Source organism: Ctenopharyngodon idella, chromosome 3 (assembly GCF_019924925.1).
Source record: "Ctenopharyngodon idella isolate HZGC_01 chromosome 3, HZGC01, whole genome shotgun sequence".
NCBI lineage: Eukaryota > Metazoa > Chordata > Actinopteri > Cypriniformes > Xenocyprididae > Ctenopharyngodon > Ctenopharyngodon idella.
The window spans coordinates 55,257,788-55,277,406 of NC_067222.1; the positions used below are offsets into that span (position 1 = coordinate 55,257,788).

The following is a 19,619-nucleotide window of genomic DNA, read 5'->3' on the forward strand; positions in this document are numbered from 1 at the left end:
GTCCAACTGCGGAGTGCATGTTAGTGTTAGTACCGGCTACTTTGATATTACCTGCAGAAGGAACAAAAGCCCTTGGTTACAACTCATTGTAATATGCAGAAAAAAATAATGTACAACAAAATTCTTTGTGACAATGATGTAACATTGACCTATAGTCATATAGCAGGTTTCCAATGTTTGACAGGATAGTCCTTGTAAGAAATCATCATTAGAATAGATCAATCAAAATCAATTTTATTTGACTGTCCAGTGATCCCCAGCAGTTTCACCCCAAATTAAACATCTCTGCAGTGGTTGCAACAACATTCATCATTCATCAAGCCCTGTTAAACTTGTGTCATGAGCTAAAATGCTAGGCAATCACCATCAAATCACAAATACTGAAACCACTGGGGTGAGTTAAAAACAACAACAACAAAAAACTTAAGCATATCCATTTATAACGGAATAACTTTTTCCAATGGCTAAAAACTATAATTGTGTTAAAATAACTCAGTGAAAATGAAATCATTCACAGTCCGGGACTGAGAGATACATTTGTATTGTACTTACCTGCAGAACACTAACACTGCTGTAATGCAGAATATTACTTACCTGTGACAATGTGAGGTGATCCAGAAAGATTCAGGATGTGAGGGTGACAAGTCCAAGCCAACCAGGTTCTCATCCTGGACCCGTGTCTGAGATGTGCAAGTAGGTATCTCTGCAGAATGCTAACGGGTGTTCCCCAATCATTTGTGCATTGGTAAAATCCACAACGGGTGGTTTTCAACCACTTTACCCAACTTGCTTTAATCCACTGGGGTGGGCCTTTATGATTTAAGGAATTCAGGCAAAGTGGTTGACAAATGCCTACTGATTGGGAAACAGCCTTATTGTTCTGCAGAGATACCTAATTGACAGACGTGGCAAGATCCTCCTAGATGTTTTCCCTTTGGTGCAGTGAGGCTTTGGGTGTGCTCTACCTGGAGATGATGCAGATCTCATGCACTGCAGGAGAACAGAAATGGAAGGTTAAAAATCATACAGCTTCACATCAGTGTAGTAGTTCAAATTGTTTACATTTTTGTAGTAGTAGTATTAGAAGTAATGTTTTGTTTTCTTTCATTTGAGAATACAAATGAAGAGAAAATATTTTAAAGGGATAGTTCCCCAAAAATGGAAATGTGATGTTTATCTGCTTACCCCCAGGGCATCCAAGATGTAGGTGACTTTGTTTCTTCAGTAGAACACAAATGATGATTTTTAACTCCAACCGTTGCTGTCTGTCAGTTGTATAATGCATGTCAATGGTAACAAAATCTATGAGTCAAAAAAACATGCACAGAATTAAGCCCTGCGGCTCGTGACGACACATTGATGTCCTAAGACACGAAACGATGGGTTTGTGTGAGAAACCGAACAGTATTTATATAATTTTTTACCTCTAATACACCACTATGTCCAACTACCTTGAACATCCAGTGTATAAGGTCTGAATGCACTCTGACGCCGGAGTGATCTCTCGCGCGTATACGTCAATGGGTGCAAGAGATCCCTTCCGGCGTCAGAGTGCGTTCAGACCTTACACACTGGATGCTCAAGGCAGTTGAACATAGTGGTGTTTTAGAGGTACAAAATGATATAAATACTGCAAATGCAAGATGTTGATTTGGTTTTTCAAAAGTTAAACTTTCATCACATTCAAGGCATACACATTCTAAGTTGACACATTCCCAACGAAAGTTTCCTTAATTCTGCTATAGCAATATTGATGAAAGTGGGTAAATCGCAATTTTTATTTGAGTGAAATCTCTGTAACAAGATGTCAAGCCAGATTATAAATTGTATTTTCTTTATGATGCAGACTGCTGAGAGGAAAGTAGTGACGGAGTACATGGACATCATTGGAGTCTCCGAAGAAAATGGAAACCTCACTCTCCTCTGCAGCAATTTTGAGGAATTCAGCATTCCAGAAAAACTGTACAATGGGAGGGTGGTGGATTTAATCGCCAAACTCCCAACCAAAGTAAAAATCCAGCATACACACAACCGTGTGCTGGATGTGGAGTTTGCAGAATCAGAGAGCTAATTTGTTTTTTTCAGAGGAGAGCTAAACGGTAGTAAATAGTAGTGCAATAGTAAAATAGTGTGTTCAATTTATGTAACTCATTTACAAAATATAAACACTGTTCGGTTTCCCGCACAAACCGATCGTTTCGTGTTTTAGAACATCAATGTGTCGTCACGAGCCGCAGGGTTTAATTTGGATTTGTCTGTGCATATTTTTTTTTTTTTTATTATTCTCATAGATGGTGTTACCGTTTCAATGCATTATATGACTGACAGACCACAAAGGTTGGAGTTAAAAATCATCATTTGTGTTCTACTGAAGAAACAAAGTCAGCTACATCTTGGATGTCCTGGGGGTAAGCAGATAAACATCACATTTCCATTTTTGGGTGGTCCATCCCTTTAAGCCAGGTTCTCATCTTAGATCCGAGGTTGTGGCCAGAAACTCCTTAGTCATTTTTCAATCATTAGGCAACACTGTGGGAGAATAGAAACAGAAAGTTAAAATCTTCAAGCTACACAATTGTGAAAAACAAATATAATGCAAAACACATTAATTGAGATATATCATCAGTGTGATAGTGTTTCCCATTAACTAGACTCACGACGTGGTGCAGTTATGACGTCCAAACCCCACCCCTCTAATTATTTTAGTTTATATTTATACATTTAACATGGTTAACTAATATCACACGAAGTGTGCCGTTTTTTTCTCCAAAAAAAAAACAAAAAAAAAACCCAGCATGATTACAAATGTGATCTTGATACAACAGTTCAATAAACCATTATTTAATATTAAGTGACTTACATTTAAGACACAAGATTATCTGTTTTTGCTTCATTTCGTCAACGAAAAAAGTTCCAAACAAAGCCACAGGACTGTTTTAATTCTCTGAGCTGCACATGGTTCATTACTAAACGAATCAATCAGCTTTTTGAACGAATCGGTTGATAAATGATTCAATGACTTGCTGCTTCTTTCCTGAATAAGCCTCACTCAATAAAATAAACTTTCTGCCACCTAGTGGCGGTTTTAATTTCACATTAAGGTAGCTTAAATTTTAAATTCAAAAATAAATGAATTCAACGTTTTATGTTTAAAGTAACGAATTACTAATGTCCTTTATTCATTTGTTATTAATTAAGTCTTTATTAATCCCCTGTAAGCTGCATTAAACAATGCTATTTCAGATGCTGTTTCTGTATTTCCTCAGCATGGCAAAAAATTAATTTTGATGAATTTATCAACTCTATTGTGTCTTGTAACTCTAATTTAACTTAATTTAATTTAATGATTAAATGTAAGAATGACACAAAAGATGATGCATACATCTAGCAGAAAGCATTCCTAGAAAGTTAAGCTGTTATGACAACTTTTTGCCTTGTAACTGAAAAACATTATTGCTCGTGATATTTAATTTAATATTAGAATACATTTTTAAAATTAGATTACATTAATTTAATGATTAATGTTGATTAAAACAATACACTAAACGTGGTGTCATTCTTGTAGGCTATGGTGCACTGACAGGAATCGTTTATGAATTAGTTAAACGCTTTCCACGCATTAGAAAATCAAGACATTGTTATTTTAGTTGCATAAAAAAACAAAAGGATTATAAATTAATATCTTACTTACATCGTATGCATCGTATCTGCACTCTTCCACGAGCACGAGCACCACACTGACTGAAATTTCCCCCTCAGAAAGTCCTGCGTCACACTGACTGAGCTGAGCACATGGCACGAGCATGACAAAAACTCCCGCGAATCCGCAGTTTTTTAATTCACCTGTAATAATCTAACGCATTTGATTGGTTATTGCATCATGAGCTCAACAGAAACGTGTGTGATTGGTTATAATGCTCAACGGTGGGGAAAAAAAAGTATAAAACATAATCTTGCATGCCACGTGAGCATTTATAACTGATGCCTGAACACGTTTCATTTATTTTTACATTTCACTTTAATAGTGACAGTCGTAATAGATTTATTTTTTATTGTGTAGGGGTAATTCTTAATCCAGGTCCAGGGTTATGCAAAAATACATCAAACTGTATTTTAAAATAAAACACAAAATACCTTAATTTTAAGTGAATCAAAATAAACTACTGTATTTTTGTATTTTAAAAATACTAAAAAAAAAAAAAAAAAAAACACTTTTTGAGCACACTACAAACCTTCCATCAATTGGCCTATTTTATCTATCTCTTCACCATGACTCAGTTGATAAAAGTAAACAATGTTTGGCAGCAACAAATTTTCTCTGCCAGTCATGCCATAAATATGACATATGCAACCACTTAAAAGATCAAATATTCACATATCCATGTGATCTCCCAGATGAAGGATATTTTTAAAGTAACCAACAGTTTAATGTTAAACAGATGGGGAATAACTCATAATTGTATCCTAATTTAGTTACTTGGTGTTTGGTAAGGAAGGGCCCACTTTGCATCAGTGACAAACAAGTCTTTCATAAGCAGACAATTGATGGCACCTGTATTCATAGCAAATAGTTTCTAACTAATTAATTATTTGATTGTTAATCATAAATATAAGGCAGTCATTCATGCAATGGTATGCAAAATCATGATCTAGTAAACAGCTTCTTCAATTAGGGTACAATATTCAGCAATCAAATATTTATTAATCAATTATTGGACACTTATTTGGAAGTTAAATTTGGAAGCTGAAAACAAACATTTTAGCAATTATTAAATGATCAATATGTTTTGATTTTAAATGTAGTCAGAAATGTAATCAGAAAGTAGCAACAGAACTTGTCAAGGTGTAGTAAGAACATTTATTTAAAAATTATAGCAATTTATGGAAAGCTGGCAGCCTATCTATCTTATCTATCTATCTATCAAAACTACTAAACTAAAACAAACTTTCAAACTTTTAAAACTACTTCAAACTTTCTGGACCGTCGAGACAAACTTTTTTATCTAGTTTAATTTATACAGTGAAGATAACATGCAATACTGGAATATAATGCACAATATATATTGTATTGTTCATTAGTTTTGCCCTCTTCATACTCCAAAAACATGGAGTCAGAATTATACATAAGGTGGGATATTTTGATCACACAAATATATTATTTCTGCAATCCAGACTATTACAACTATTACAAAAATACCACCGCTTTAAATCAAGATACAAAGAAATAATGTTGACAAAATACCAGGCTGAGGGAGAGATCTTGGTGTTCAAAATGATGTATTTGTTACACCTATGGACTTTATGTCTGCATTTAGTTCTGTCATGTCTTGTTCTGTTCATTTGCCCTCATTGTGTGTATCCTGATCAGTTAACTATCCTCACCTGTTTCTGTTCTCCCTGATTACATTCTCCCTTATATAATCTCCTTGTTTCTGTTCTTTGTTGGATCTCGTCTTTATGTGAGAGTTGTGAACCTTCCTATCGGTGTTGGATTAAAAATAATCTGTGATCTGATCTTCTTCGTCTTGTTCTCATATTTACACACAACCACCGTAACAGTATTGTTATTGTGATGGTAGAAGAGATTATTATTACTGTCATTGTCATTATTATTAACTATTGTTATTATAAAACTATGGTTTAACAATATAATAGGATATGGTTATATATTACATGATCATTATAAATACCAGGATATATTAGAATGTTTATAATAATGAGGATTATTGTATTGTATTATTGTGATAATTGAGATAGTCCTAATGTGATTGGGTATTTTGTATATAAATATTATAATATCACATAAATTATTAGTAATTTTCCAGATAATGGCAGCAACTATGTGCTTCCCTTTTCCCATCTTCCATTTCCGATTCCCATCTTGCTGCAGAAGTCCTCACAGTATTGGTCTGTTCTTCTGTTACGGTTTCAGTTGCAGCAGAGATGATGCAGAATCGGACTTCTACAAAAACGGGTTTATTAAACGAAGGAACATAACAACCAAACACATTAAGCAAACAATAGAACAGACAAGGAGTGCAGAGAAAAGAGTAGTGATATGATGTTTGACACAAGGCTTCGAAGCTTGTATCAAAAAAACGAAACATCTCACAGTGAAGCACTGTATCGGAGCTCGATTCGTTTTGCCATAACCACGTGATCGGTGACGTCCGAAGCTTCGTTTTCGCACACAACCACGTGACTGCTTCCTATTCTGATTCACATAACGTGAACCCTTGCATGCGCAGATGTGAAGTGTCATTTGCTTTTTAGTAAAAGAATATGTCATAATACAAATAAATATTTACATGTGTTCAGTTTGTATTTATTCCCAGTTCATACTTTATTCTATGACAATCTTCATTTATGTTGGTAATATATGCCCAGGCTTGCCTATCCCCCCAAAATTATTCAGACTCATTTATTCAAATTGTGAAAGTAAAATGACACGTGAAAGACTTTTTTTTATGTATAATAATAATTTACATTGTTTTTTGCTTTTCATAGCACAAACTGATTTATTACATGAAACAGTCCAAAAATAGCTGGGTCGTCTGGGACGCAAATGCAGGTTTACGACAGCATCATTGGTTTAAATCCTTGTGTGTGTATATATATGATTATTTTGATTATTTGTTTTGCTTATAGGAGAATAAAAGCAATAAAACATCTTATCAGGCCCTTCTTGCACAAGTTTGTCTTTCGGGGGAGTTTGAGTTTGCTGGATTATTAATTAAAAATAATGAATAATTTGTGGCTGTCTGATTGGTCCAGATTCTACAATGGTGTAAATCCACAAAGCCTCTTAACTTTTCATGCATACAGACATAAGCGCCGATCCTGTGAGCACCCACAGAAATGGTTGAGCACCCACAGAAAATGAGATATTCTCCATTGATTTTTGACAGTCTATGATTTAACCAATGAAAATTGATTGCAGCTTTCAGACATGACTATGTTCATCTTTTTATAGTTTATTTGAGGCCGTTTCTATTGTGCTATTTTAATGAAAAATGCCAAGTAATACGTGAGCACAAATCTTTCAGCTCACAGGCGGATCTCCTTCACTCTCGCTATCAACTGGACACGCGCTCAAACTCTCTTCTCGCTCTTTCTCTAGAATGGTCTTTTTATTGTAAGTGGCGTGCTTATTCTAAATAGGTATTTATTGATTTTTTTTTTTGTTTATTATTTAGTGAGCTGCTACTGATCATCAGATATCAGTGAGAGTGCAACTCGCGGCAACACTCATGGAAAGAATGTGTGTAATTTGCAGGTGGTACATGTCCCCACCATTATTGGCTATCCTATTTTGCTGCACGGATAGCCTATAATGCAAATGAAACACCAGTTGATGTTCATTTGTGTTAAATAAGAAGCGATCTGGTGCTGGAATGTGTTGTTTAAATCATGCCGCTGTTATCAGTGGCGGATCGTCTTCACACAGACGAGCACGTCAATCTATCTCTAATGGTGTTGTGGAAACTCTATTCTTTGCAGTGAAATCATTAACAAAATGCACACAAACGTGTCCCTGCTCTTGTCTCTTTATATACATCATATATCATATATATCATTAACGAATATCTTTGGTGTTATTGAGAAAGAAAAAAAACTAATCAAGGGCGGATTAGAACCACTGATGATTAAAACCCAGTACGTTTGACTCGCATGGCAAAAGTTCTGCCACTAGACCATATGTGGATATCAATGTTTAGCATAGGTCTGTGTATATATGCACTGGGCACCCACCGGCAGAAACATAAATCGGCGCCTATGCATACAGACACAAGTGTCAGTGATTTTAAAAAAAAAAAAAAAAAAAAAAAAAAAAAAAAAAAAAACTAAAATAGCAGAATATAATAAAGACATGTTATTATTTTATGTCTGTACAGTAGCATTAGAACATTAAAATATGTACGTCAAATTGAACCACAAACATTACCAAAGTAACAAATTTAGTGCGTATATTTCAAAACACATCAGCGTGTTGAAACTTTGCATGCATGTTCATGACCTTAAATGAGGAAAAAGTCATAGAATTTCAAGAAAAAACAAAACATAACTGATGTTTCCTACAACTCAAAAAAACAAAATAGGCCAAATTGACCTGCAACAGTACACAAGGGTTAAAATTATTATTCACAACTAATCGATCGTCTATTAATCGTCAGCATCCCTAGTATTAAGATTCAATCCTATGTAAACTTCTGAACAGGATCATTTTTATAAATTCAGCCATTATTTTGTCTAGTGGACTATATGTAAACATGTCTTATGTGAGATAGCATAGGACAGTACTAAATATGAAATAACATCAATCCCTCTCCACATTTTTACAAATTCTGCAGGGGTATGTAAACTTTTGAGCACAAGTTGCACAACTGTACATTATCTCATACTTTTATTGCAGTACTGTATTTTGTTAGTTTTGCATTATCATTTGAGTAATATTTGAAAATGTTTAATGTCCAATACAGGTGAAATTAATCGACCATACGAGATGTCCCAGGAGTAAGTATTTCTTGTTCAAAGCTTTGATTTTATCTTCTTTATTACCTTTTTAATCAAAGTACATCATTTACAACAATGCTTCACTGTTAACATTAGCTAACTACATTAGTTAACATTAACTACAAATAATTATCACAACATTTTAATAATCTTAATTAATTTCATCATTTTTAAAATCATATTACCTATTAATGTAAGTTAATGAACTAAATTATAAATAATTGCATTTTTATTTAACACAGTTCCTGGATGCATTGCAATTCACTTTTAGACAAAAATGAGAGAAGTTTATATTGATATCAGCAATATAACATATTCAGCAGCTCTACAGACCACAATACATGATTGTGGCATCACAGCAAATCTTGCTTAATTTACCCAAATCCCACACAACTAGTGTATATGAATTAATTTCACATGATACTTGTAGACACTTTAAAGGATTAGTTCACTTTCAAATGAAAATTACTTCAAGCTTTACTCACTCTCAAGCATCCTAGGTGTATATGACTTTATTAATAAATATCCTAAAGCATCCCAGTTTTATAATGGCAGTGAACAGAATCAACGAGTATGAGCTGAAGAAAGTGTCTCCATCCATCATAAACCTATACTCCACATAGCTCCGGGGGTTAATAAAGTCCTTCTGAAGCAAAGTGATGTGTTTGTGTAAAAAAAAAAAATCCATAATTAACAAGTTATGCAGTAAAATATTAAATATAAAAGCTTACACTATGTCCTACGCCTCTTCTATTCAACTTACAGAAGGTGGTCTGGTGGATGCTAGATATATTACTTCATAACTTGTTAAATATGGATATTTTTTTACACAAACACATCACTTTGCTTCAGAAGGCCTTTATTAACCCCCGGAGCCATGTGGAGTACAGTATATATATATATATTAACATTCCAACCGTGCCTATAGACTGAACAGTACATAAAACAAATTAATTGTAGTTCAAACAAATGAACTGGCAAGGTTCTGTCAGTAGAGGTCACTCATGTAACGTAACATCCAAGATGGAGGAAAGTCAGCAAGGGAAAGACATAAAACTGAACTGGAACACAGCCTCTATTAGCCAGTGAATTAACTCTTTTTAACAATGGGGCCCTTAATATAAAGTGTTGGCTTAGTGTTGTTAGTTTGCTATATTGCAAAATTATAGCATGCTAATTGTAAATAGTTAATAGAATTCGTACCCTTTGTGTTAAGGTTGGTATAAAAAAATAAAATAAAAAAAAACATACAATTGTTGTCTAATTCTAACAAAAAGTTTTGATATTTCAGGAAATTTGAAGATCTCAGTGAGAAACTGCACCAAAGCATTGAGAAACTGAACTCAGAATACAACAGAAATCATCTAACTCTCACAGATCTAATAAAGAAACTGAATGACATCACTGATGAACTCGAATCCATGCACAAGAACACCACGATGGGCAGTATGGTAGGGGCGTCAATAGGAGCAGTAGGAGGAATTGCATTGCTGGGTATAGCTTTGGCCCCATTTACATTTGGTGCGTCTATAGCTGTTACTGGTGCTACTGGTCTTACTGCTATGGGTGTTGGAGTAGCTGGAGGAGTAATAGGGGCAGCATCTAACATCACTAACATGTTCAAGCAGAGCAACATGCGCCAGACTATTGAGAAGATCATCAATGATTTCCAGAACACCATCAACCCAATGATTCAGCATCTGAATACAATTTCTGAAACCATAGAAAAGCTTGAGAAAATCGAGCCAATGCATTCTCTTCAAAATAAAGCATTAGTGACAAGTGTGAAAGCCCTGAAAACCATTTCAAGCGTTAAAAAACTTTTGTCTGTACTTCGAACTACTAAAATTGGGAAAGTGTTCGCAAGAGCTACCAAAACACTTCAAGTGGTTGGGAAACTATCTATGACAATTTCAGCTCTGTTTTTTGTTCTTGATGTTTACACTATTTATTGTAATTCAACAGAGCTCTCTGAAATGAAATCAGACAAAAAGAGAAAAGCAGAAGAAATCAAATCAGAAACTGTGAAATTTATTCATCAAATGAGAGAAACAGCAGCTCAATTTCAGAAGACTCTGGATGAAACTAAATGTGCCAGAGACGCTATTAACAGAGCTTCACAAATCAGTCAAGAAGATCATTGAACTGCTCTGTGTGGTGTTGTCAATTTACTGACTCTTTAAACTGAAATCTTTAAAAACTTGGCAACAAAATAAGGTTGAATATATATGTTTTTCAATTATTTTGTAACATGTGACTAATTATTGTAGTCTTAATAATCCTTGTCTTTTTTCTTCTTTTTTTCTGGTTCTGTATGAAATTGGATAAACTATTTGCAAACAGTCTTTGTATAAGCCACTTGCACTCGGGTTTAGATCTGGTTATATCTTATGACATTCTATGGACAACCATTTTATTTGCTGTTTTTGTTGTGCATGTTACTGATTTGTAATGTAAAAACCAAAATAAAAAATCTAATCTCAACCAACATAGTATTTACCAAATTGTGTGATCTTTAAGAGGAAGGTATTTGAAATCGAGGGGACCTGAAGCTAAAATAAACCAATTTTATTGTTTATTTCAGATTCAGTCTTGGTGTAAGGGTTGATTTACTTTTTTATTCAATCTTTAATAACTGTAATACACCAGAAGAAATGCTGTCTCAAACTATGTACAATGAACTTGGTTATTTAAGTAATTCCAATTACATTAAACTGAAAATTAATTGAATCTTGTGTTAACTTACAAGAAAAGTTGAAAATTGCTTAACTTATATAGTTATAAATTATTGGTCATATTTTTTTTTACAGTGTATGTGCATATACAGTTGCAAGAAAAAGTATGTGAACCACTTGCAGAATCTGTGAAAATGTGCAAAATTTTAACAAAATAAGAGAGATCATACAAAATGCATGTTATTTTTTATTTAGTGTTTGTCCTGAGTAAGATATTTTACATAAAAGGTGTTTACATATAATCCATAAGACAAAAAAAAAAATAAAAATAGCTGAATTTAATAAAATGACCCAGTTCAAAAGTTTGTGAACCATTGATTCTTAATACTGTGTGTGGTTACCTGGATGATCTACGACTGTTTGTTTGTTTTGTGATGGTTGTTCATGAGTCCCTTGTTTGTCCTGAACAGTTAAACTGAGCTCTGTTCTTCAGAAAAAATTCTTCAGTTTTCCAGCATCTTTTGCATATTTGAACCCTTTCCAGCAGTGACTGAATGATTTTGAGATCCATCTTTTCACACTGAGGACAACTGAGGGACTCAAACACAACTATTAAAAAAGGTTCAAACATTCACTGATGCTTCAGAAGGAAACACGATGCATTAAGAGTCAGGGGGATGAAAACTTTTGAACAGGATGAAGAGGTCCAAATTTTTCTAGTTTTGCTTGAATGTCATTTTTTTTTTTTTCATTTAGTACTGCCCTTCGGAAGCAACAGAAGATGCTTGCATGTTTCCCGGAAGACAAATTAAATACAATTTATCTTGATCTTCAAATTCCAAATGTTTTATTTTGGACATCTATTAATGCATCATGTTTTCTTCTGAAGCATCAGTGAATGTTTGAACCTTTTTTAATAGTTGTGTTTGAGTCCCTCAGTTGTCCTCCATGTGAAAAGATGGATCTGAAAATCATTCAGTCACTGCTGTAAAGGGTTCAAATATGCAAAAGATGGTTGAAAACTGAAGAATCTGCAGGACCTGGAGATTTTTTCTGAAGAACAGAGCTCAGTTTAACTGCTCAGGACAAACAAGAGACTCATGAACAACCATCACAAAACAAAAAAACAGTTGTAGATCATCCAGGGGTCCACACACAGTATTAAGAATCAATGGTTCATGAACTTTTGAACTGGGCCATTTTAATAAATTCAGCTATTTTTTTTTGTCTTATGGATTATATGTAAACATCTTTAATGTAAATATCTTACTCAGGACAGTACTAAATAAAAAATAACATGCATTTTGTATGATCTCTCTTATTTTGTTAAAATTATTCACATTTTCACAGATTCTGCAAGGGGTTCCCAAACGTTCACATACCACTGTATTTGGATGAATGTTTGTAACCAAACAGATCTCGCTCCCCATTGAATACCATAGTAATTATTTTTTCTACTATGGTACTCCTACCAGCATGCAGATAAAATGTTTAACCAGCAAGGCTTTAAAACGCATGCAAATAATAAACTTTTGTGATTGTGAATAATGTCTCGGTTACAAAGGTAACCCTCGTTCCCTGAAGGAGGGAACGGAGACGTACGTCGGACAGACCGACGAATAGGAATCTCGCTAGAGAGGCCAATCTACTTCGAGTGTAACTACAACGAGCCAATGCACATTGGCATGCAATCATATGCATCAGCTGCTCGCCTCGCAGCGCGGGTATATAATGAGCAGCAGGTGCGTTGCATCTTCAGCTTTTCGCTGAGGAGCCGAACCGGATAGGCGGCAGCATCAGCGGGGTACAGCGACTGTGGCGACGGGACGTACGTCTCCGTTCCCTCCTTCAGGGAACGAGGGTTACCTTTGTAACCGAGACGTTCCCATTCAGTCGGTCACGTTCGACGTACGTCGGACAGACGGACGAATAGGAATCCCTACCAAAGCGCCACAGGCGCTGCCCCTTTCCAGCGCTCTGTTGTAAGCCACCTGAACCCCCTTGCCTACGGACGGTGGGACAGGGCTAACACAGAGAGTGTCGATCACTGCTGTTCCCCAAAACCCACTCAGTGAGACTATTGGATAACGCTGGGAAAGCGTACCCTTCCGCTGGGAAAGGAACGCTGCGGAAGCCACATCCTTCCGCGAAGGAGTTATGTGGAGAAGTACATATGGACTAACCTGTAGGCTGTACTACATATGGAAGAACTGGGGTGACTCCAACTCGATGAGAGGCGGGTACTCCCAGAGGGAAAGACACGGGCTTCGTTTAGGAGCAACCGTGGAACTAGACATATGGGATCCCAGTAGGGTCACACATATGGTACCCAGCCTAAACCCGGTTTTCAAGGATACAACGGAGTATAGGCCTGGCGCCAGACGCTCCGCCACGTCGGCTGCCGAAGGGAGATCGGAGGACTCAACAGGGTCTGCCTTGTAGGGACTCTCTGGAGAAAAAGCACATGTAAGTGCAGCAAGCCAGGGCTGGGTCTGCCTCCTCCGGGGGCAGCGCTTGCAGGCTCACTAACTGGTCCCTGAAGGGAGTGGTAGGAACCTTGGGCACATAGCCAGGCCGGGGTCTCAGTACCACGAGGCCGTCACCCGGCCCGAACTCTAGGCACGATTCGTCGACCGAAAAAGACTGCAGGTCCCCTATCCTCTTGATGGAGGCCAATGCAACCAGCAGCAAAGTCTTCATAGACAGAATCTTTAAGTCTGCTGATTGCAAGGGCTCAAAGGGAGCAATCTGAAGTGCTCTCAGCACCAGAGCAAGGTCCCAAGAGGGTATGGAGGGAGGACGAGGAGGATTCAACCGCCTCGCCCCCCTAAGGAACCTGACTACCAGGTCATGCTGACCAACAGACTTGCCATCTATGTGGTCATGAAATGCGGAGATAGCAGCAGTATGGACTTTGAGGGTGGAAGGGGACAGCCTACGCTCCAACCCTTGCTGCAAGAAGGAAAGCACGACACCGATCGAGCATCTTCGGGGTTCCTCTCGACGAGAAGAACACCACTCGACGAACAGGTTCCGCTTCAAGGCGTAAGCCCGTCTCGTAGACGGTGCACGTGCCGAAGTGATGGTGTTAAGTATCTCAGGGGGTAAGTCACCTAGAACCTCTGCGTCCCCCAGAAAGAAGGTCCTTCCTCAGAGGAATGGGCCAGGGAGGGGCTGTCGCGAGGAGTGAGAGTTCTGGGAACCAGGTCCGGTTGGGCCAATAGGGTGCAACTAGCAGGACCTGCTCCTCGTCCTCCCTGACTTTGCACAGGGTCTGTGCAAGTAGGCTCACTGGGGGAAACGCATATTTGCGAAGGCCCCGGGGCCAGCTGTGCGCCAGTGCATCTGTTCTGAGTGTTCCCTCTGACAGGGAGTAAAACAACTGGCAATGGGAGGTTTCTGGTGAGGCAAACAGGTCTACCTGAGCCTCTCCGAACTCTCTCCAAATCAGCTGGACCACCGGGGGGTGGAGTCGCCGCTCTCCTTGCAGCACAGCTCGTGATAGCTCGTCGGCCACACGGTTGAGCACACCGGGAACATGAATGGCACGAAGCGACCTCAGATGCTTGTGACTCCAGAGGAGGAGATGGCGGGCGAGTTGCGACATGCGACGAGAGAGTAGACCACCTTGACAGTTGATGTACGCGACGGTCGCAGTGTTGTCCGTACGGACCAGTACATGCTTGCCCCGTAGCGGCCCTTTGAGGCGGCTCAGAGCAAGGCGTACCACTAGCAACTCGAGGCAATTGATGTGCCAATGCAGATGGGGGCCCGTCCACACCCCTGACACTGCATGCCCGTTGTAGGTGGCACCCCAGCCTGTGGCAGAGGCATCTGTGAATACCACAGCATGCCGGGACACCTGCTCTAGGGGCACTCCAGCCCGAAGAAACAAGAGGTCAGAACACGGGCTGAAGGCTTGGCGGCACTCCTGAGTGATTGCCACCCGGAACGTGCCGCGTTGCCACGCCCATCTCAGGACCCGGCCGTGGAGCCAGTGTTGAAGCGGTCTCATATGAAGCAGACTGAGCGGGGTTACTGCCGCCCCAGGAGCCTCTGAAAAAATTTCAGTGGAACCGCTGTCCTGCCGTTGAACGTATTCAGGCAGTTCAACACCGACTGAGCATGTTCCTCTGTGAGGCGTGCTATCTGTTCGACCAAATCCAACTCTATACCGAGAAAAGAGATCCTCTGCACCGGGGCGAGTTTGCTCTTTTCCCAGTTGACCTGAAGACCCAACTGGCTGAGGTGTCTGAGCACCAAATCCCTGTGTTCGCACAGCTGATCCCGGGACTGTGCCAGAATGAGCCAGTCGTCGAGATAGTTGAGGATGCAAACACCCTGTTCTCTCATGGGAACAAGGGCTCCCTCCACGACCTTCGTGAAGACGCGGGGAGACAGGGCCAGCCCGAAGGGTAGGACTCTGTACTGATATGCTCGACCTTCGAACGCAAAACGCAGGAATGGCCTGTGTCGCGAAACATGAAAGTACGCGTCCTTCAGGTCGATCGCTGCAAACCAATCCTGGGGACGGATGCACTCGAAAATGCGTTTCTGCGTGAGCATTTTGAACGGTAGCTTGTGAAGACTCCGATTCAAAACTCGCAGATCCAGGATCGGTCGTAACCCACCGTTTTTCTTGGGTACAATGAAGTAGGGACTGTAGAACCCTGACCTCATATCGGCTGGAGGGACCGGCTCTATCGCGTCCTTCGCCAGTAGGACAGCGATCTCCGCACGCAAGACATGGGCATCTACATCTTTCACTGTAGTGAAGAGGACGCCCCTGAACTTGGGGGGACGCCGGGCGAACTGAATCGCATAGCCGAGCCTGATGGTCCGAATGAGCCAGCGAGACGGACTGGGGAGCGCTAACCAGGCACTCAGAGACCGTACAAGCGGGACCAAAGGGACCGCAGGCGTACCCGCAGTGAGGCAGCGAAGTGGAACCCAGGGACGCGGCCCAGGGGGCTCTCTTTGCGAGGCGGCCCGAAGCGGCGTCACAGTGTGGTGTGCAACACTTACCTGGTTCCACGGATGGACAGAGGGAGCAGTCAAGGCTTTGGTTGCCCGCTGCTCGCTGCTGTCCGCTGGCGACAGAAGAGGGGGATGAGAGTTGCGAGGTTCTTGCCCTCCCACTGCTCTCCGAGCCCTCTTCGGACCCGGAGATGTAGGAAACTGCTCTTTTATTGACAATTTGGGTACCGCCCCCAAGAAGAAGGGCGGCAAGGCCAAGTCCAAGAGGCCCTAGGGAGATGGTGACCGCACCACTCCTTCCCCGGAGGAGGGCCGGGTGGAGAATCTTGTGTTTCCTTTTGTTTTTGTTCCGCCGCTGGCTGTTGGGAAGGAGTGGTGCGGTCACCATCTCCCGAAGAGCAGTCCCCTCCATCTCCGGGTCGCCCGTCCTAGGGCCTCTTGGACTTGGCCTTGCCGCCCTTCTTCTTGGGGGCGGGCCTGGACGGGCTGGGCGCCCTGACCACGACCGGCTCCACGGCGCCGCTTGGATGACGGCTGCTGCTGGGCGCGGGAGCGGGGGCGGCCGCGGGAGGGTGCCCTCGGCGACAAGCAGCCTGAGGAGCTGCGGGTGGTGGAGGTGCAGCAGCTGACCGCCTCGGCAGGATATGACTGATCGCCTCAGACTGCTTCTGTACAGCCGAGAACTGTTGGGCAAAGTTCTTGACCGCGTCGCCGAAGAGGCCGGTCTGGGACACGGGGGAATTAAGAAACTTCCTTAAGAAACTGACTTTGTCGGTATCCCTCATGTCCGCAAGACACAGCCAGAGATGGCGCTCCTGGACCACTAACGTGGACATCGCACGACCCACTGACCGTGCCGTGACCTTTGTCGCACGAAGCGCGAGGTCCGTCACGGCACGAAGCTCCTGAAGAACTTGTGGATCATGACCACCCTCGTGCAGGTCCCTTCAGTGCCTTGGCCTGATGGACCTGCAGCAACGTCATAGCGTGCAAGGCAGAGGCGGCTTCCCCACAGGCCTGATAAGCCTTGCCGGTAAGATCCGACGAGTACTTACAGGCCCGGGAAGGGAGAGACGGCTCCCCCCGCCAGGTGGAGTTAGGGCACAGCTGCATAGCAACGGCCCGTTCCACAGGGGGTATGTGCGTATAACCCTTAGCCGCCCCGCCATCAAGGGTGGTGAGGGAGGAGGACCCACCGACACGGTTTCGGGCAGTAAAAGGTGCCGTCCATGTGCCAGTGAGCTCTTCATGCATCTCCAGGAAGAAAGGAACTGGGGTGGGGGGCTGAGAATTAGCCCTGGCCACCCCGAGAAACCAATCATCCAGCCTCGAGGTTCGGGACACGGTGGAGGATTCCACACGAGGCCCAACCCTGTTGGCGGCCCGGGCAAGCATAGCCATCATTTCTGGGTCCGAATCGGGCACAGTTGTCACTCCTGAAGGAGGCAGCTGCGCCGAATCATCATACCCGAAGTGTCAGGCTCACCCTCCGATGCAGCGATCGACATCCTATCATCTTGGGGAGCTCCAAAGGATACGGGTGGTACACACCTCTGGGGTGGTCCACCACGCTCCCCTGGCAGCTCTACTGGCTGCAGAGTGCAGGAGGGATGAGGGTTCCTAGGGGGTTGGTTCCCCGAAGGAAGCGCGCTCACCGTGATCCTCAGATCACCAGCACCGCTGCCCGAAGCAACCCTCTGAGGAGGATTGGAACGAGGCAACAGCACCGGGACTCCGCCCCTTTGCAGGAACTGGAGTCTAGATCGCACTCCGAGATGGTCATCTTCCCACAATGGGTACATGACTCATCCACAAACGCCGCCTCAGCGTGGCTTAAGCCCAGGCACGCGATACAGCGTTGGTGACCATCCCGCGGTGACAGGTAACGACCGCATCCAGAAACACACAAGTAGAACGACATCTTTAAAAAGACGCGAATCTACTTGTGTAAGCTCTTTTAGGGACTAACTCTTCAAGTGCCAAAGCACGCAGGGGAATGGCCGCTGCAAACACAGACAAGAAGAGTGCAGCCTAGTCGTGTGCACTCTCTCCTTAAAGCCGCCTCTACCAGCTGTTAAAAGCTGTTACCAGCTCTTTAGCGCCCTAAGCACACCGTTTTACCAGCCGTGAGAACGGCTTTCTCACAGATATTGCTCTTTGGCAAAAAAACAAAGGAAGGAGAGACCGGCCCCGCTGCAGTGCTGTCCGCCTGCACCACAAAAGAGAAGTCGAAGAAAAAGGCTTGTTTTTTCTCACACACACTCCGTAGATAACCATACGGTTCGGCTCCGAAGCGAAAAGCTGAAGATGCAACGCACCTGCTGCTCATTATATACCCGCGCTGCGAGGCGAGCAGCTGATGCATATGATTGCATGCCAATGTGCATTGGCTCGTAGTTACACTCAAAGTAGATTGGCCTCTCTAGCGAGATTCCTATTCGTCGGTCTGTCCGACGTACGTCGAACGTGACCGACTGAATGGGAACTGCAGTGTTCTGTGAGAATAACTCTACCGCTGTGTTACCATGTGATGTGAATGTATGTCGCTTTGTACTACACAGTATGTTGAGACAGAGGCGCCAGGACTGAAACTGACAGAAAGCACTATAGCACAATGACATTTCTTCAAAAGCAGATCGTGGAGACCTTTTAATCGATCATGATCAAAATCGCACACACCATAAGAATGTTCATTTTGGACACAGCAAGTGTCACAGTTCAAATGTCCAAACCCCAATAACAAACAAGGGGAAGTACTGCAATGGAAAACACTCGGAAACTGATTGTAAAATAATATTCCAAAACAAATATACTAGGACTAAAGGGGCATGTTATAGTTCTCACAAAATTTATTTCAAATTTAATTCAAGCACTTTCAAGGACCAATATTTGTTTTCAAGTACTTTCCAGGCCTTGAATTCATGTGTCTGAAATCCAAGTACTTTCAAGGCGCATGGGAACCCTGGGTTAGTGTGTGTGTGCGTGTTTGAGTGTGTTTTAAATGCAGTTACAAAGCAATTTCTTGGTTTTGTTTAACTCTGAAACATGAAATGTGGAGTTATCTGCTTTTGCCAAAAAACGACTGTTGGAGTTATCTGCTTTTGCTAAGAAACAAACTTTTAATATATATAAAAAACATACTTTCAATGAACTTTCATTTTGTAAGTTGCCTGTATTTTTTGGAGTTATTATTACTTAATCAAAACAACCCAACTGCAGTTTGATTGATATTACTTGGAATGCACAATAAAAAAAACATGATTTGTGAGAATGAATAAAAATGGAGTTATCTGTTTTTGCAAATGAACTCTTCAAATAAATAAGGTCCTTCACCCTAATTTTCTCTCATTATCAATTATTTTACATATATTACGATGTAGGATCCAATCTAAAAATCTGCAACCTATGTGCCCCTGAGCAAGGCTCTTAACCCAGATATTTGGGTGGGGGCAG

The 19,619-nt window shown here is 41.2% G+C and overlaps 2 long non-coding RNA genes across 2 annotated transcripts in view; both read left to right on the forward strand.

Annotated features, from left to right (window-relative positions):
* The window catches only part of LOC127509013 (uncharacterized), a 199,719-nt gene that overhangs the window by 172,810 nt on the left and 7,290 nt on the right, over window positions 1-19,619 (forward strand). The window lies entirely within an intron of this gene.
* On the forward strand, window positions 6,416-11,002 carry LOC127508969 (uncharacterized). The gene is made up of 2 exons (XR_007929048.1): window positions 6,416-8,514; window positions 9,806-11,002. It is a non-coding gene; the product is annotated as an uncharacterized LOC127508969 (long non-coding RNA).